Source organism: Pseudorca crassidens, chromosome 5 (genome assembly GCF_039906515.1).
Source record: "Pseudorca crassidens isolate mPseCra1 chromosome 5, mPseCra1.hap1, whole genome shotgun sequence".
Lineage (NCBI taxonomy): Eukaryota > Metazoa > Chordata > Mammalia > Artiodactyla > Delphinidae > Pseudorca > Pseudorca crassidens.
The window spans coordinates 93,064,853-93,082,715 of NC_090300.1; the positions used below are offsets into that span (position 1 = coordinate 93,064,853).

The 17,863-nt window shown below is 36.6% G+C and overlaps 1 pseudogene; it reads right to left on the reverse strand.

Annotated features, from left to right (window-relative positions):
- Positions 1 to 9,902: 9,902 nt before the first annotated feature.
- Positions 9,903 to 11,643, reverse strand: LOC137224295 (lysocardiolipin acyltransferase 1 pseudogene; annotated as a pseudogene).
- Positions 11,644 to 17,863: the final 6,220 nt, after the last annotated feature.

The window sequence follows — 17,863 nt, forward strand, 5'->3', positions numbered from 1 at the left end:
AATATGTGTTTTTTACCTCAAATGAAATATTTCTTAAACTAAAATGTTTGATAGTCATAAGTAATAAACTAAATCAACTTTCCAATCCAGAGCTTTAGAATGTTTTTCTCCATGATGGAATTACTTACATCCTTTAGGCCCATTTTCTCTCTGGGATGCAGGTTTGGTAACGGCTCTGATTTTAGCACCCAAAATACTGAAACAAACCTGGGCAACTATTTTACAGAACGCGTGAACACCGGAGTTAAACGCTCTCCATTTTTCTACCCTTTTACTCATCTTTTGCTAATGGCCATATTTGATCAGTTCTGAACCATGGCAGTAACTTCCACTTCTTGCAGTACTTACACTGACGGTAGGTATATTAACAACAATATACTATTTTAATTATATCCTGTTCCCCAGGAGGTGATTACCTTTTTTAATCTTTACTATAATGCCCATTGCTAGTGTCAGGATTTGGTGGTAACAACAACAACAAAAAAAGCAAAGACTGGAATGGTTTTCAGAATGCTATTTACGATATTTACTCAGTGTTACAATGTTTGGTTGGAAAGCATGAAAGCTATGATTTCTTAGGCTTAGTCAAAGATATAATTTTGGAGACAAGAAAATGTTTTTTAAAATTTTAAGTACTTTTTTAAACGTAAAAGCAATGCACAGCTTTTGTACTGACTCAAGCAATATGTATGGAATAAAAAGTTAAAGCCAGCCAAGGCAAGAATGATCATTATTTTAAATATTACTATAACCTTGTTCTCAAAGTCCTATCCAATTAACTTATCAAAGAAAATTAGATTAAAAATATTGGTGAAAATAATCATTGTTTAATGGTGGTAGGATTACATATGTAGAAAACTGAGAGAATCAACTATATAGGAAATAAAAAGAATTCAGTAAAGCAATTGATTACAAAATTAACATATATAAATCAATAACATCAAATATGCAAAGAATTTGTCAGAAAATATATGAAAAGAAAAAGAATCCTTTATGACAGCACTAAACAGATGGAAATATATTTAAGAAAGGTGCTGGTCCCATAAGAAAACTACTATAAAAATCAACTGGAGGAAATGAAGAAAAAAAATTAAAGTAAGATATTTCATGCTCTTGGATAGAAATGCTCAGTATTGTTGAGATTATGAGTTCTCCATAATTTACTCAACTATTTTATATAATCCCAATTAAAACAGCCACAGGATGTTTTAAATTGGAAAACCCTGATGACTCCACAGAAGATATTGACAACTCAGCATTCTCATATACCATTGGAATGCCTTTCTAGCAAGCAGTTTGGCAATAACTATCAAATTTTAAATCTTTATGTCATATGATCTACGAATTCATCTACTAAATATTAACCCTGTGCATATTCCAGTAGTCAGAATTCCAATCTAAAAATAGTCATCAAAGCCTTGTTTACAACAATAAAACAAAAGAAAAAATGCATCAATAAGGCACTGAGTAAATCTACATTTTTGTATAAATAAACTCTTAGTGAGTACCTTTAGATAAAAGAATATTGGTCAAAAGACAGGAAAAGACTTTCTGCATTTCATTTTTTCCACTGTTATGTCGTTTTTATTACCATTTGCATATAAAAGTATATTGACCAAGGATACCTTTATGGTAGACTATGGATCACTTTAAAATATCTTTTTTTTCTTTGATTCATTCAACATTTAATTATTGAACATCTACTCTATGTATCACACTCTTTGGACACCGGGGATACAGTAGTCAACAGTATTTTTTAATGTACTATACTATAACATATTTTTTTAAATAATAAAGATTACCAAAAATACAAATTCCTTTTCACAAAACCATGACCCCTATTTACCTCTTCAGAGGCAAATCAACGTTAAGAGTTTAGTATACAAGTATACCATGCTTTATTGTGCTTTACTTTATTGCACTTCACAGATAATTCATTTTTTACAAACTGAAGATTTGTGGCAACCCTGCGTCTAGCAAGTCTATCAGCAACATTTTTCCAACAGCATTTGCTCACTTCGTGTCTCTGTGGCACGTTTTGCTAATTCTCACATTTCAAACATTTTCATTATTATTACATTTGTTATGGTGATCTGTGATCAGTGATTTTTGATGTTACTACTAGGATTCACTGAAGACTCAGATGATAGCTAGCATTTTTTTAGCAATAAAATATTTTTTTAATTAAGGCATGTACATTTTTTAGACATAATGCTTTGTACACTTAACAGACTACAGTATAGTATTAACATAACTTTTATATACACTGGGAAACCAAAAAATTCATATGACTCACTTTATTGCAGTATTTGCTTATTGTGTTGGTCTGGAACTAAACCCACAATATCTCTGAGGTATGCTTGTACTCCATCCAGACATTTTCTATACATTACCACATGTGATAAAGACACAGAAAATAAATAAAGATGATATAGACAGTCACACAGACTCACATTCATACAAGCAGACTTTTAATGTGAACTGAATACCATTCTATGTTATCCTGCTTCCCTCTATTTCTTAAAAATACATGAATTACTTAGAGATCTTTTCACTTTTTTTAGCTGTTGCACACTCTAGTATATTATTTAACCATTTAAATAATAATAAATAATGACATATAAATAATACTTAATAATAAATAAATAATACTTCTCTAGTATTATTTAACCATTTCCCTGTTCATATGCATTTGAATTGTTTAAACTTTTCCATGATCACAAATATAATTGCAAAAAATAATGCTGAGCATATACAGAACATCCTTCATATCCACGGGTTCTACATTCATTAATTCAACCAACAGTGGATGGAAAATATCCCCCCAAAATTCCAGAAAGTTCCAAAAAGTGAAACTTGAATTTGTCACACACCAGCAACTATTTACCATCATTTACATTGTGCTGGGTACTATAAGTAATCTAGACAATTTAAGGTATAGTGGAGGATGTGTATAGCTTATATGCAAATACTATGCCATTTTATATAAAGGACTTAAGCATCCACTGATTTTGGTATCCACGAGATGTCCTGGAACCAATTCCCCATGAATATTGAGGACGACTGTATATCAGAAGCAAAATCTTTTAGTTGATGTAAATGTGCTTTTGAAATTTTGATACCATCAACCTGCCCATCAAAAAGCAGTTCCAATTAACCCCAAGAGGAAAAGAATGTGTCTATTTCCCCATACTTCTGCTAGTTCCACATATTAATTGTCCATTAGATGGGTTAAACTATATAATTTCATTACTCATTTTATTGAGACTCTTCATAATTATTCTGAGCCATTTGTATTTCTTCTTATCTGAATTGCTGTGCATATTATTTTCCAATTTTTCTACTGGTTGTATTTCTTACTGATTTAAAAGTGCTCCTTATACAGCACACTTATCAATGCTTTGCTAAATGTTTACAAAAATCTGGCCCAGATTTTTCAAATGCCTTTTAACTCTGTCCATGGATTTTTTAATATTATAAACAATATGGGGGTCACCAGTTTTATATGACGACATTTGTAAATCATATTTACAAGTGGCTCTATGGCTTTTAGAGTTTTACGTCTTTTTTTTTTGCGGTACACGGGCCTCTCACTGTTGTGGCCTCTCCCATTGCGGAGCACAGGCTCCGGACAGGCAGGCCCAGTGGCCATGGCTCACGGGCACAGCCGCTCCGCAGCATGTGGGATCCTCCCAGACCAGGGCACAACCCCGTGGCCCCTGAATTGGCAGGCGGACTCTCAACCACTGCGCCACCAAGGAAGCCCTTATGTCATTTTTAAGAAGGCCTTTCTTGTTAAAAATTTATAAAAATGTTCTCCAGTACCTTTGTATTACTTTTATAATTTTTAAGTGTTTAATATTTCTTGAATTTTCTTGGATATGGTAAGGAAAGAGATTCTGCTTTACTTATACAGCTAAAGAAATGGATTATCAGATAAATTAATTGAATAGTCTATTTTTTCCCCACCAATTTGCAATACATCTTTTTTATTTAAATTCATGTATGTTCCAGGAGTACTTATCTACTTCTTAAACTACTTGTTCATTCAAGCCCTATCAGCATTATCTTTTAATAATTTTGGCTTTAGCATCCAGCATCAAAAGACTGCCCTCATTTTTTTCCCCAAAAGTTACTGTCTCCTCTTACGCATTTACTTTTCCAGATAAGCTTAGAATCAATTTGTCACTTTCTATTTTTAAAAATACCATTAGAATTGTGTTTCAGATTGCATCTATGGTATAGATACATTGGGTGAGTAGATATTTTACAAAACAAAGTCCTCATATTCAGGAACATAGAAAATCTCAACATTTATTCAGGACTCATTTAGTATCTGTCTTTAATTTCTTTTTTCTTTTTTTTTAAATTCAGGTAATTGTGTGTGTGCGTGACATTTTTCCCAGTATGCTTTATTTTTTTAAATTTATTTATTTATTTATTTATCTTTGGCTGCTTTGGGTCTTTGTTGCTGCGCGCGGGCTTTCTCTAGTTGCAGGGAGCAGGGGCTACTCTTCGTTGCGGTGTGCGGGCTTCTCATTGCGGTGGCTTCTCTTGTTGCGGAGCACGGGTTCCAGGGTGTGTGGGCTTCGGTAGTTGTGGCAGGTGGGCTCAGTAGTTGTGGTGCACGGGCTCAGTTGCTCTGTGGCATGTGGGATCTTCCCAGACCAGGGCTCTAACCCGTGTCCCCTGCATTGGCAGGAGGGTTCTTAACCACTGCACCACCAGGGAAGCCCTTTCCCAGTATATTTTTAATTTCTAGTATAAACACACTTTTATCCATTTGAATTTGTGTCGCCATGCTTATCTCTCTTATTTACTCCAATATATAGTTAGTTGACTCTAGTTGGTTCCAGAGAGTTCTTCATGTTGTTTCCAAAAAGTAAAATTTTTCTTATTCTTACTATCTAAAATTCATTGTGCTTTCAAGATGTATTGCATTGAACAGAACCATCTATAAAATACCTACAGGAGCTTCCCTGGTGGCGCAGTGGTTGAGAGTCTGCCTGCCGATGTAGGGGACACGGGTTCGTGCTCCGGGCCGGGATGATCCCACATGCCGCGGAGCGGCTAGGCCCGTGAGCCATGGCCGCTGAACCTGCGCGTCCGGAGTCTGTGCTCCGCAACGGGAGAGGCCACAACAGTGAGAGGCCCGCGTAACCCAAAAAAAAAAAAAAAAAAAAAAAAACCTACAGTGGTGCGGAAGGTGTACTCCTTTTGTCATTTCCAATTTTAGTTATAATACTTCAAATATTCTCAATAATTTTGGTTTTGCTAGCATAGTTTTCTCTACTTTTAAGATCTCTCTTAAATTCTTTATAAGCTAAAGGAAGTTTCATTTTTTTATAGCTTACTAAGCATTCTTACCAGAAACTTTTTATTTTTAGTACAGTAAGTAGTTCGTTAGATTACTAATTATTAATTACTAATTACTAAAAACTACTCCATTCCTGTGATAAACTCTATGTTACAAAGCTGACTTTGATCGAAGTTTTACTTAAAGTAGTTGCATCTCTATTAATAAAGGAAATTGATCTAAATTTTTCTTTCTTTCAGTTTATTGCATTTTATTTTGTGTATGTATAGTTCGGGCTTAGACATGAACTAATCTTGAAATGAGTCGAGAAGCGTTGAAAGGCATTATCTCCCCTTCAGTTCTCCATGTTTTTCCCTTCCTGTCTTGCAGTTAACATAAAGGTGGTGGGGTTAAAATCTTGAGGCACAATGTATGAGCAGCCCTACTGGCTAATTCACCACATCAAAAAGGGCTGCCTGAAAGTCTCACCTGTGCCCTCAACAGATTTAATTTGATTGAGAAGTAAACTTTTCTATGTTAAACTACTGACATTACTGGAATGTTTGTTACTGCAGCATTCTGACTAATATAGTACCTTTCCTCTATTTAATGCTCAGGAATATTTTAAACAATGTATTTAAATATTTGGTAAAATCACTATAAAATCTTTGGGTCTGATGCCTTTTTAATGGTGAAACTTTTCACTACTTTTCGGTTTTCTGTTTTGCTTGGGTATTCTACCTCTCCTTAGGTTTAGAATACTATATCTTAGAAAACATCTTTTCTTCAATTTCATGACTCAATTTCCAAACTTATTGGAAGGAAGTTTTAAATCTTCTAAGTTTTAAATCTCTGTAATTGCACCTGATTTCTTATACCTAATGTTTATTCATGATTTTATTTCTCTAGCTGATCAGTCTCTCTTTTATCTTTGTTAGCTTCTTTTTCTCCTTTCCTTGGGTTTATATGGCCAGTTTTGTTTTTTTTTAATTGAAGACAGTTCATAAGACTTTAATTTTTTTCAGCAAATTGTGTTAGCTAGGTCTTTATATGTGACCCACCTTGTTATTTTCAAAAATTCTTAACAATATATTTCAGTATTCCCTTTAATCCATTTAGATAAATGCATTTTTAAATAATTTCTAAGAAAAGTCAGAATTTTTTTTAGACTATGAAATGAATGCATTTATTTTCAATATACTGTTATGCTTAATTTCTATTTATATTGCTTGTAGTTAGAAAATCTGTTTTGTGTAATTTCTCCTACACGGAATTAATAGAGACTATCTTTGTAGCTTAAATGACATGTTCAATTTTTATAAATGTTTCATGGATATTTGAAAAGAACATATACCTTCTGTTTACTGGTATAAAGTTACATATTAATACTTCCGACACTGAATGTACTGATTGTGTTATTCAAATTATTTCTATTACTCTACTTATTGTTTCCCTCATCTATAAATTTCTAAGAGAAGTATATTAAAGTCTCCCATTGAGGTCATGGATTAGTATATTTCTCTGAAAAGATTTTGCTTTATATTCCTTGATATTTTGAAAATGAGAACATAAAGATTAATAAAAATGAAAATTCCTGATTCACTAATTTTTTTCAATATAAAATATCCATTTTTCTCATGTAATACATTATATCTTAAGCCTTTTTTAATATTGACCTCAGCTTTCTTTTTGTAAGGATGTACTAACTATATTTTTGTTCCAAACCACTCTATTTAATACAGTTCCTCATTTTGTTTTTGTATATCTTTGTGTAATCTTCTATTTTATTTTAATACAATCTGTTTCTGTCATTAATACCATAGTTCAAATATAGTTTTATCACTTTGATTTTGATAGTAAAGTGCTTGTATTTATATATTTTTACACTGAGAAAGAAATATAATCCTATATTATGAAAACTTTGCCACTTAAAAGTAAATCTTTGTGATGATAATATTTACTATAAGAATTTTTTCATTTTATTTCTAACTTCCTTCGCTTTTTCTCAGTGAAACTTAGTTTTTACTGTTTTTTGTTTTTTGGTAATGCATGCCTTTTCCTTACTTCCATTCCTTTTTCATGTTGTATGACCATGTCTCCAAATCACCTTTTTATTCCAAAGGGCAAGTATAACTGATGAACATTTTGAAGTTTTGCCTCTGCAAAAATGGATATTTACCCTCACACTTGATGGCAGTTTGACTAGACAAAGAATTCTATGTTAAGACACCATTTATTACTGAAGTTATTTTTCAATGTCTTCTAGTAGCTAGGGTTATAAATTGGAATTGTGATGCCACCCATATTCTTGATCTTTTGCAAGTATAGTCTGATACTGCTGCAAGGTACAGAATACCTAACTCAAATAGTATAAAAACAAACAACAAAGACAACAAAAAAAGTCTTTTCTCACAATGAAAACTAGACTAGTGGCATGACAGTACCAGTGTGGATTAATTCACAATGCTGCTATCGACCCAAATACTTTCCTATAGTTGTAATGCTATCTAAAGTATGTTGACCAAATGTCCTTATGGCCAAGACATGGCTGCCACAATTCCAGGAATCACATGCACCATTAACAACATTTTGCAGTAGAAGAAGGAATGTATTTTTTTTTCTTTTTCCCTTTATCTGAGAAGGCAAAGCTTTCCTCTAGAGACAGATTTCTCTTTATGTCCCATTAACCAGACTGAATTACATTTCCAAGCCCAAACCAATCCTTGCAAAGGAAATAAGAGCATCACAGTTCTCCCCTTGAGGAAGAAGTCGACCTTCCCTAAAGATACGTAGAACCTGATAAAAGCAAAGTTCTTCCAGATAAAAAAGGAGATGGAGGAATGGCTGCTGTCAGACAATCAGCAGTATCTATCAAAAAAGTAACTTTGGTCGGCGTTCTTAGCACTGCAGCTCCGAGGCAGCAAGATGGCGATGCCACCACCAGCTTGTGAGGGCGGAGGGCAGCCAGCAGGGCCCGTGGCGGGGCAGACCTCCTGGGCTGCTTCACGCAGCCCGTATGTTTATAGGTGTCTGAGGAGCCAGTGCAGTTGCCCTGAGGACAGGTCCTTTGCCCTGCATTACTGCAGGAATGTTTGAAGCCAAAGAAGCCTGTCTGTGCAGTGCACCGCAGCACTCTGGCACCTGGCATCTGAGCTGTGGGACTCAAGCAGCCAATGGACAGCACAGAGACTTCTTGCCACGGCTGCCATAAAAATTTCTTTAAAAAAAAAAATGAAAAAGAACCCCTTGGAGCACTTGACATGTGTCCCTTGAAGTTGGGTGGCCACAACAACTATGTATGTCTCATATGTAAACAACTTCTAAAAGTCAAAGTCTGGCTGGAGCTGCTCGTGTAAAAAGAGAAACACGAAGTCTGCAGTAGGAAAGAGTCACTCATCTACCACAGGCAGCCAGAGGTGCTTGTTTTTCAAGAGTCAGTCGTGGTCCCTGCAGACCTGGGCTAGAACTGAGTCCTCCTAAAAGGAACCCAACATACAAGGCCTAAATGGATGGGGGACGTCAACCAGTAGAGCGTCTTTTTGCAGTAGAAGCCAGGAGCTGAGGGAGGAGTTGCCTATGAGGAGAAAATCGACTGTGGGATGTCACAGGTTTTAAAAAAATATTTCAACCAAGACGCAACTTCAAAAGAGAGTTTCTGATGGCAGTAGCAGAACCTTCTTCTACATTTTCCTTTCAAATGGTAAATGACTTGATGAGCACCGTTTTTAATGCAGAAAAGTGACACCTGCCAACAAGCTGTGAAGAAACCAGCCTAAACATACAAGGTTATACAGACGTGAAAGAACTAAAGTGTATGAATTCCTAGCTTTAAAAATTCAAACTAAGGTTTCTGAGTGGAGAGCCTATGGTTGCTCTGTGAGACTCATCTAGGCCTTATTTTCCGGTGAGTAGAGGGCACTGGTGGTCTTCTGACATCTAGGTCACCACCGCAAGGCTAAATGCCAAGATTTTATGAATAATTAAGGACTTCCTATCAAAATGTTTGTTTAGCTTAAGGACAAAGGGTTTCTGTTTTCTGGTCTTAAGGAAGAATGCAAGGGTTTGATTGGCATAGAAAGGAGTGTGGGGACAGTGCCGAGAGGGAGCCAGCAGGAAGGGCCCTCACCTCTGCAGTCAAGTGCCAGAACTTGATCTGGGCCAGTGCCCAGGAGCCCCAAATCTGCCTCTAGTCTGGAGAGTTTGTTAGGAAGTAGGATTGAGCCTTTAAGACAATCTTGTGTGTACCTTGTCTGCTAACAGCATGATGATTGTTTACTAATACTCTGGCCTAAGTTATTTCACGGAGAACGCTCCCTGCTACATAGTGTTGAAATTACATTCAGAGATTTAAAAAGAAAACTGTGTGTGTAGCAATATTTTTCCACAAAACTGAGTGCAAAATATCTTTAACAAATAATGATGGTAGTAAGAAATATTAGATGTAGTCATGCAAAAATGCATCTCATTTTACAAAGGCTTAGAACATTTACAAAATATCCCCTAGGTTTTTAGACTGTGAACCTTACAATCTTACCCATTTTTCTTTGCATTTAAATGCGGCTGTTTGTCCAAAAAACATTAACATGCAAGTTCAGTGATCTCTAGTCTACCAAATATTCTCTCCCGCAGCATGAAGATGATAATGATGATTATAAAATATCACCAAACAAGACTGTACAAATAGATGAGCAGGCACACTGCAGGGCTGAACAGCGTCCAGTACGGTATAGGGAGCAATTTGACCAGAAGGATCCTGGGCACAGACTTGCAAGGTGGAATTACAGTCTGTCCCATAAAGTAAAAAGTCTTCTCCCCCCAGTAGAAGAAGCACAGTCTCTCTTCTTTCTCCTCCCACCACTTGTGGTACCAGAGCTGGAGGTCCTCCTTGGACGTGGGGAGGGTGTCCACTGGGTATTGGTGGACATGGAAGTGGATTTCCTTGGAAAAGTCCTTGAGGAGGACGTGCCTCTCTGTCTGAGGAATGTTATGAGGGTATGCCACCGTGATGTCATGGACAGCGTCCAGGTTCTTACCTTCTCTTAGATGGTCTACTACAAAAGTAAAGCCTGTAGTTCTTGGATGTTAAGACATTTTCATATTTCTGAAGTCCATTCTTTTTAGCAAATTCATTACTTCAAGCTGTGCTATTTTCTGTGAGATCAGTCCCTTCTGGGAATATGAGGAGTTGAAGTGGTTCATGGATATCACAAAAATAATTAATTACATTTTCAAAAAAAAAAAAAAGAAAAAAGTAACTTTGTTGTTGCCGTCTTCCCTGGAGCCTTTTAGAGGTTTTATCCTTTTCTTTACAGTCCAGAAATTTAACCAGAACTTGTGTAGATGTATATTTTTATTTTTCCCATCTTAGTATATAGTGAGTTTTTACAAATTAAAGACTTGAGTCTTCTATAGCTCAGGAAAATTTTCATCTACACTTCTTTGATTATTTCCTGCCTTCATTCTTTCTGGTCTTACATTAAACTTCAAATTTAACTTTCAGATCAACAACTTATTCTTCACCAATAGCCATGCAAATTGTTAGCCTTTCCCTTGATTTTTTTGTTGTTATTTCTTTTCTCATTACTCATTTTTCACAGTCTCTTGGTCTTGTTTATGAATTTTAAATTATCCCCAATCTCTGCAATTACTAAAAAATAAGTTTGTGTGAGGTTATAATCTATTTCCAAAATTACCTGTTTTTACTTAAGTTGGTCCTGTTTTTTCATATTGTCCTCCTTTCTATACTATTGATTTATCTCAGATGTTTGATGATTTTTCATTTTCTATTCCTATTTATATGCAAAGATCTAGACTAGTTAATCTAAGGACACAATTTGAGATTACTTTGTGGTTCTGATGTTTCTCCTGTCTTCTATGGGAGGCAGGGGTGCTAACTATAGGTTCTCTAGAAATGCACAGGGTGAGCTGTTTGATAAACTTCCCTTAGTGTGCCTAGGTAGGTGGAAACAGGCAGGCTAAGTACTCCCAAGTTTGCCATGTAAGGAGAGTTCTGAGGAAGTGACAAATATTGATAGATTTTATGTCTAAAAGAAGCTGCAGTTTTTTCCTTATCTACCTATTACAAAAGTCTAGTTACCTGAGGGTCTACCTTGATTCTCCATTCATCCTCAGTATTTAATATAAGAACTATGTCTATATGCAGAGCCTGTTAATTGGTAAGGCATTCTCAGCACATTGTCCTAGAGCAAATTCTAAACCGAGAAGCTCCATAAAAGGAGGGATGTGAAGAACTAAGGGGAAGAATGTTACCTAAGGTACACTTTAAGAAATTAACATGGAGCAGTGTGGCCAAAATGGCAAAGTAAGAAGACCTCACCTCCTCCCATGGGCACACCAAAATTTAAAATATTTACAGAGCAACTATCTATGAGAATGACCTGAAGACTAGAAGAAAAGATTTTCCACAACTAAAGATATAAAGAAGGAACCACAATAAGATGAATAGGAGAGGTAGAGAGGAGGTATAGTCAAGACCCACACCCCTGAGCAGGTGACCCACAATGGGAGGATAAACACAATTGCAGACGTTCTCCCCAGGAAGCAAGGGGTCCAAGCCCCACATTGGGTTCTCCAGCCCAGGGGTCCTGCACCAGGAAGATGAGGCCCCAGAATGTCTGGCTTTAAAGGCTGGCAAGGCTTGCATATGAGAGAGCTAAAGGTCTGTAGGAAAAAGAGACTCCTCTCTTAAAGAGCTCATGCACAAACTCACGTGCTTTAAGTTCAACACAGAGGCAGTAATTTGCAAGGAGCTTGGGTCAGACCCACTTGCTGATCTTGGAGTCCTCCTTGAGAGGTGAGAGGCAACCGGGACTCCCCCTGGGACACAGACATTGATGAGAGACAATTTAGGGAGCTCATTCTACCATGAGGACACTGATGCTGGCATGTGCCATTCTGGGGTCTTCCCTCTAGTCTGTTAGTGCCAGGGGCAGGCCAATACCAGCTCCAGGGCCCACCTCAGGACACAGCACCACACACCAGTGGGCCAGCACCAGCACCAGGGCACCCACCTGGGCCCCACAGTCAGCACCCCCTGGACCCAGCCCCAACAGCAGTGGGCCAGTACCAGTCCCAGCCCCTCCCCGAGGTCTTACAGGTAGCTTCCCAGGCCCCAACCCTGCCCATGAGCAGGCCAGCATTAGCCCTTAGCCCCCATAGGCCCTGCAGGCAATTGCCCCAGAACCTGGACCCACATACCAGCAGGCCAGCACCAGATCCAAGACCTCACGAATGCTACAGCCAGCATCCCCACGGCCCAGCCTCACAACCAGTGGTCAGGTACCAGACACAGGACCCCCCCCCAGCCACACAGCAAGTCGGCCCAGGACATGGTCCTGCCTACCAGAAGGCTGGCACCAGCCTTGAGACTGCCCAGGGAATGTAGCCAGCTGAACTGAAACCCAGATATGCCCACCGATGGGCAAAGAGATACTGCACAAGGCAGAGCCTGGCAGCCAACCAGGTCAGGGCCCAGCCCTGACTACCAACAGACTCACATTAGCACCACAAAATAAGGGCCATGCAGCCCACATAGAGGGCAACCCTGCACATATAGCCCTGGTGACCAGAGAGGAGTGTGCTGTTGTGCCCTACAGAACATCTCCTACAGAAGGCCACTTCTTAGATCAGGAAATGTAACCCACCTACCTAATACATGGGGGAAAAAAACACAGAGACTTAAGCAAAGTGAGGAGATAGTAAAATATGTTTTAAGCAAAGGAACAAGACAAAACCTCAGAAAAGAAGTAAATGACAAGGAGATGAGCAATTTAACAGGTAAAGAATTCAAAATAATGATCATAAAGATGCTCAAAAAACACAAAAGAAGAATGAAAACAGTAAGAATTTTAACAAAGTTAGAAAATATAAAGAAGAACCAAATAAAGCTGAAGAATACAATAAATGAAGTAAAAAATATACTAGAAGGAATCAACAGTAGATTAGATGATAGAGGGGAATGGATCAGTGAACTGGAAGACAGAATAGCAAAAATCACTCAAGCTAAAGACAAAAGAATTTTTTTTAAATAAGGATAATTTAAGAGACTTCAGGGACAATATCAAGTATACTAACATTCGCATTGTAGGGGTCCCAGAAGTAGAAATGAGAAAGAAAGTGACAGACAACTTATATGAAGAAAAAAAAATAGCTGAAAACTTCCCTAATGTAGAAGAGGAAACAGAATTCCAGGTCCAGGAAGCACAGAGTCCCAAACAAGCTTCCTCAAAGAGGTCCACACCAAGACACATTATAATTAAAATGGCAAAAATTAAAGATAAAAAGATAATCTTAATAGCAGTAAGAGAAAAACAACTAGCTATGTACAAGAGAACTCCCATAGCTATCAGCTGACTTTTCAGCAGAAATTTTGCAGGGCAAAAGGGAGTGGCATGATATATTCAAAGCGATGAAAGGAAAAAAAAAAAACAATGCTACAACCAAGAATATTCTACCAGGCAAGGTTATCATTCAGATTTGAAGGACAGATAAAATGTTTTACAGACAAGCAAAAGCTGAAAGATTTCAGCACCACTAAGCTGGCTTTACATAAATGTTAAAGGGACTTCTCCAAGCAGAAAAGAAAAGACCACAACTAGAAATAGGAAATTCGCAAAAGGAAAAATATCACTGGTAAAGGCAAACATACAGTAAAGGTAGTCACTTATAAAACTAGTAAGAAGGTTAGAAGACAAAGGTATTATAATTATCTATATTCACAATAAAAAGTTAAAGGATACACATGAAGAAAGATGTAAAATATGATGTCAAAACATTAAAAGTGAGCAGGTGGAGTAAAAATGCAGGTTTGTTAGAATGCATTCAAACTTAAGAGATCATCACCTTAAAATAATCATATACATAAACAAAAATATTAAAATATATTTTAAAACAAAGACTGTAACAAGAGACAAAGAAGGACATTACATAATAAGAAAAGGATCAATCCAGCAAGAAGATATGACAATTGTAAATATGTATGCACCCAACATAGGAGCACCTAAATACATAAAGCAAATATTACATAAAGGGATAAATTAACAGTAACACAATAACAGTACGTGACTTTATCATCTCACTTACATCAATGGACAGATCATATAGAAAGAAAACCAATGAGGAAACACTGCCCTTAAACAATACATTAGATCAGACGGACTTAATACATATCTAAAGAACAGTCCATCCAAAAGCAGTAGAGGGACTTCCCTGGTGGTGCAGTGGTTAAGAATCCGCCTGCCAATTCAAGGGACATATGATTGATCCCCAGTCTGGGAAGATTCCACATGCTGCAGAGCAACTAAGCCCATGTGCCACAACTACTGAGCCTGCGCTTTAGAAGCCATGAGCAACAACTACTGAGGCCGTGTACCACAACTACTGAAGCCCGTGCACCTAGAGCTCATGCTCCACAACAAGAGAAGCCACCACAATGAGAAGCCCACGCACTGCAATGAAGAGTAGTCCCCGCTCACCACAACCAGAGAGCCGGGGGGCTCGCCACTGCCCCCACGTGCAGCAACAAAGACCCAACGCAGCCAAAAATAAATAAAATAACTTAGTTTAAAAAATAAATAAAATACTGTTTAGAAAAAAAAGAAACAAAAGCAGTAGAATACATATTCTTTTCAAGTGCACATGGAACATTCTCAAGAATAGATCACATGCTAGGCCCCAAAACAAGTCTCAGTAAATTTAAGAAGACTGAAATCATATCAAGCATCTTTTCCTACCACAACACTATGAGACTAGAAATCAACTACAAGAAAAAAACTGCAAAACACACAAACACATGGAGAATAAACAATATGCTACTAAACAACCAATGGGTATTGAAGATCGAAGAGGAAATTTTTTAAAAGGCACAGAGACAAAGAAAACAAATTCAACAATCTAAAATCTAAGGGACACAGCAAAGCAGTTGTAATGAGGAAGTTTATAAAAGCCTATCTCAGGAAACAAGAAAAATATGAAATAAATAATTTAACCTTGAACATAAAGGAACTACAAAAGAAAAACAAAACCCAAAGTTAGTAGAAAGAAAGAATAAAAATTCGAGCAATTAAATAAAACAGAAACCATAAAAAAGCAAAGATCAATGGAAATAAGAGCTTTAAAAAGATAAACAAAATGATAAAACTTTAGCCAGACTCATCAAGAAAAAAAAGGAGAGGGCCCAAATAAAATCAGAAATGAAAGAGGAAACATTACAATCAACACCACAGGAATACAAAATATCATAGGAAATTACCATGACCAGTTATATGCCAATAAACTAGACAACCTGAAGAAATGGATAAATCCCTAGAGCCATACAATCTCCTAAAACTGATCAGGAAGAAACAGAAAATGAAGAGACAGATTACAAGTAATGAAACTGAATGAATAATAAAAAAAATAGAACTCCCCATGTACAAAAGTCCAGGACCAGATGGCTTCACAGGTGAATTCTACCAAACTTTAAAAATGAGTTAAATACCTACCCTTATCAAAATATTCCAAAAATTTGAAGAGGAAGGAATGCTTCCAAACTCACTTTACAAGGCCAGCATGATCCTGATACCAAAATCAGACAAAGACACCACCAAAAAAAGAGAATTACAAGCCAACATCTATGATGAACATAGATGCAACAACTCCTCCACAATATATAAGCAAAACAAATTCAACAATACATTTAATGATCATACAACATGATCAAGTGGGATTTATCTCAGGGATGCAAGAACGTTCCAATACCCACAAAACAAAATTATGATACAGCATATCAACAAATTGAAGGATAAAAATCATATGATCATCTCAATAGAGCAGAAAAGGCTTTTGACAAAATTCAACATCCAATTATGATAAAAACACTCAACGAAGTGGGTACACAGAGGAAATTACCTCAACATCATAAAGACCATATATGACAAACACAGAGCCAACATCATTCTCAACACTGAAAAGCTGAAAGCATTTCCCCTAAGATCAGGAACATGCCAAGGTCGCTCACTTCACCACTTTTTAATAACATAGTATTCAAGTCTTAGCCCCACAATCAGAAAAAAAAGAAGTAAAAATACTCCAAATTGGAAAAGAAGAGGTGACACTGTCTCTGTTAACAGAGAACATGCTACTCTATATAGAAAATCCTAAAGACACCACCATAAAACTTAGAATTAATAAATGAACTCAGTAAAGTTTCAGGATACAGAAATCTGTGTGTTTCTATACACTAACAGTGAACTAGGAGAAAGAGAAATTAATAAAATAATCTCATTTAAAATTGCATCAAAAGGAACAAAACACATAGAAATAAATCTAACTAAGAAGGTGAAAGACCTGAACTCGGTAAACTAGAAGACAATGATGAAAGAAATTGAAGACCACACAAACAGATGGAAAGATCCACAGTGTTCTTGGATTGGAAGAATCAATATTGTTAACATGACCATACTATGCAAGGTAATCTACATATGCAAGGCAATCTACATATTCAATCCAATCCCTATCAAAATACCAATGGCATTTTTCACAAGAACAAATAATTCTAAAATGTTTATGAAAACACAAAAGACCCTAAATAGCCAAAACAATTTTAAGAAAGTAAAACAAAACTGGAGGTATCATGCTCCCTGATTTCCAACTATACTACAAAGCTACAGTAATCAAAATAATATGGTACTGGCACAAAAACAGACACATAGATCAATGGAACAGAATAGAGAGCCCAGAAATGAATCCAAACTTATATGGGCAATTAATATATGACAAGAAGGCAAGAATGTACAGTCAGAGAAAGACAAATACCGTATGATATCACTTATATGTGGAATCTAAGATATGACACAAATCAAACTATCTAAAAAACAGAAACAGACTCACAGACATAGAGGACAGACTTGTGGTTGCCAAGGAGGGGTAGGGGAGGGATGGATTGGGAGTTTGGCATTAGCAGATGCAAACTATTATATATAGAATGCATAAACAACAAGGTCCTACAGGGAAGTATATTTAATACCCTGTGATAAACCATAATGGAAAAAAATATAAAAAAGAATATATATATATATATATACACACACACACACACACACACACACATATATATATACACACATATATATACACATACATATATATATATACACACACACAACCGAATCACTTTGCTGTACAGCAAAAATTAACACACTGTAAATCAACTGTATTTTAAATAAAAAAATAAATAAAACGTGAAGTTTTAAAATACCCTCTCTGATTTCAACACTTCACTATCCCTTCCTTGTTTTAGCATTCTCCCAAAGTCATGGTAATGAGGGATAATATCAGGAAAAGTCAGATAAGCACTGGAGCCTTTGCTCCAAACTTTGAGACTGCCTGACTTCACTGTGCCCAGCCTACCTCCTCCATACATTACTCAACTCTACATCATAGCCCGTGGACTTTCTCCTGTGTCCAGCATTAATAGGCTAGCAGCCAAGTTATTAAGATCCTACCTGTATCCTTGATAAAATTGAAGGCAACTTTTTTAAATTAAAGAAACAGTTTTTCTGGGTGATG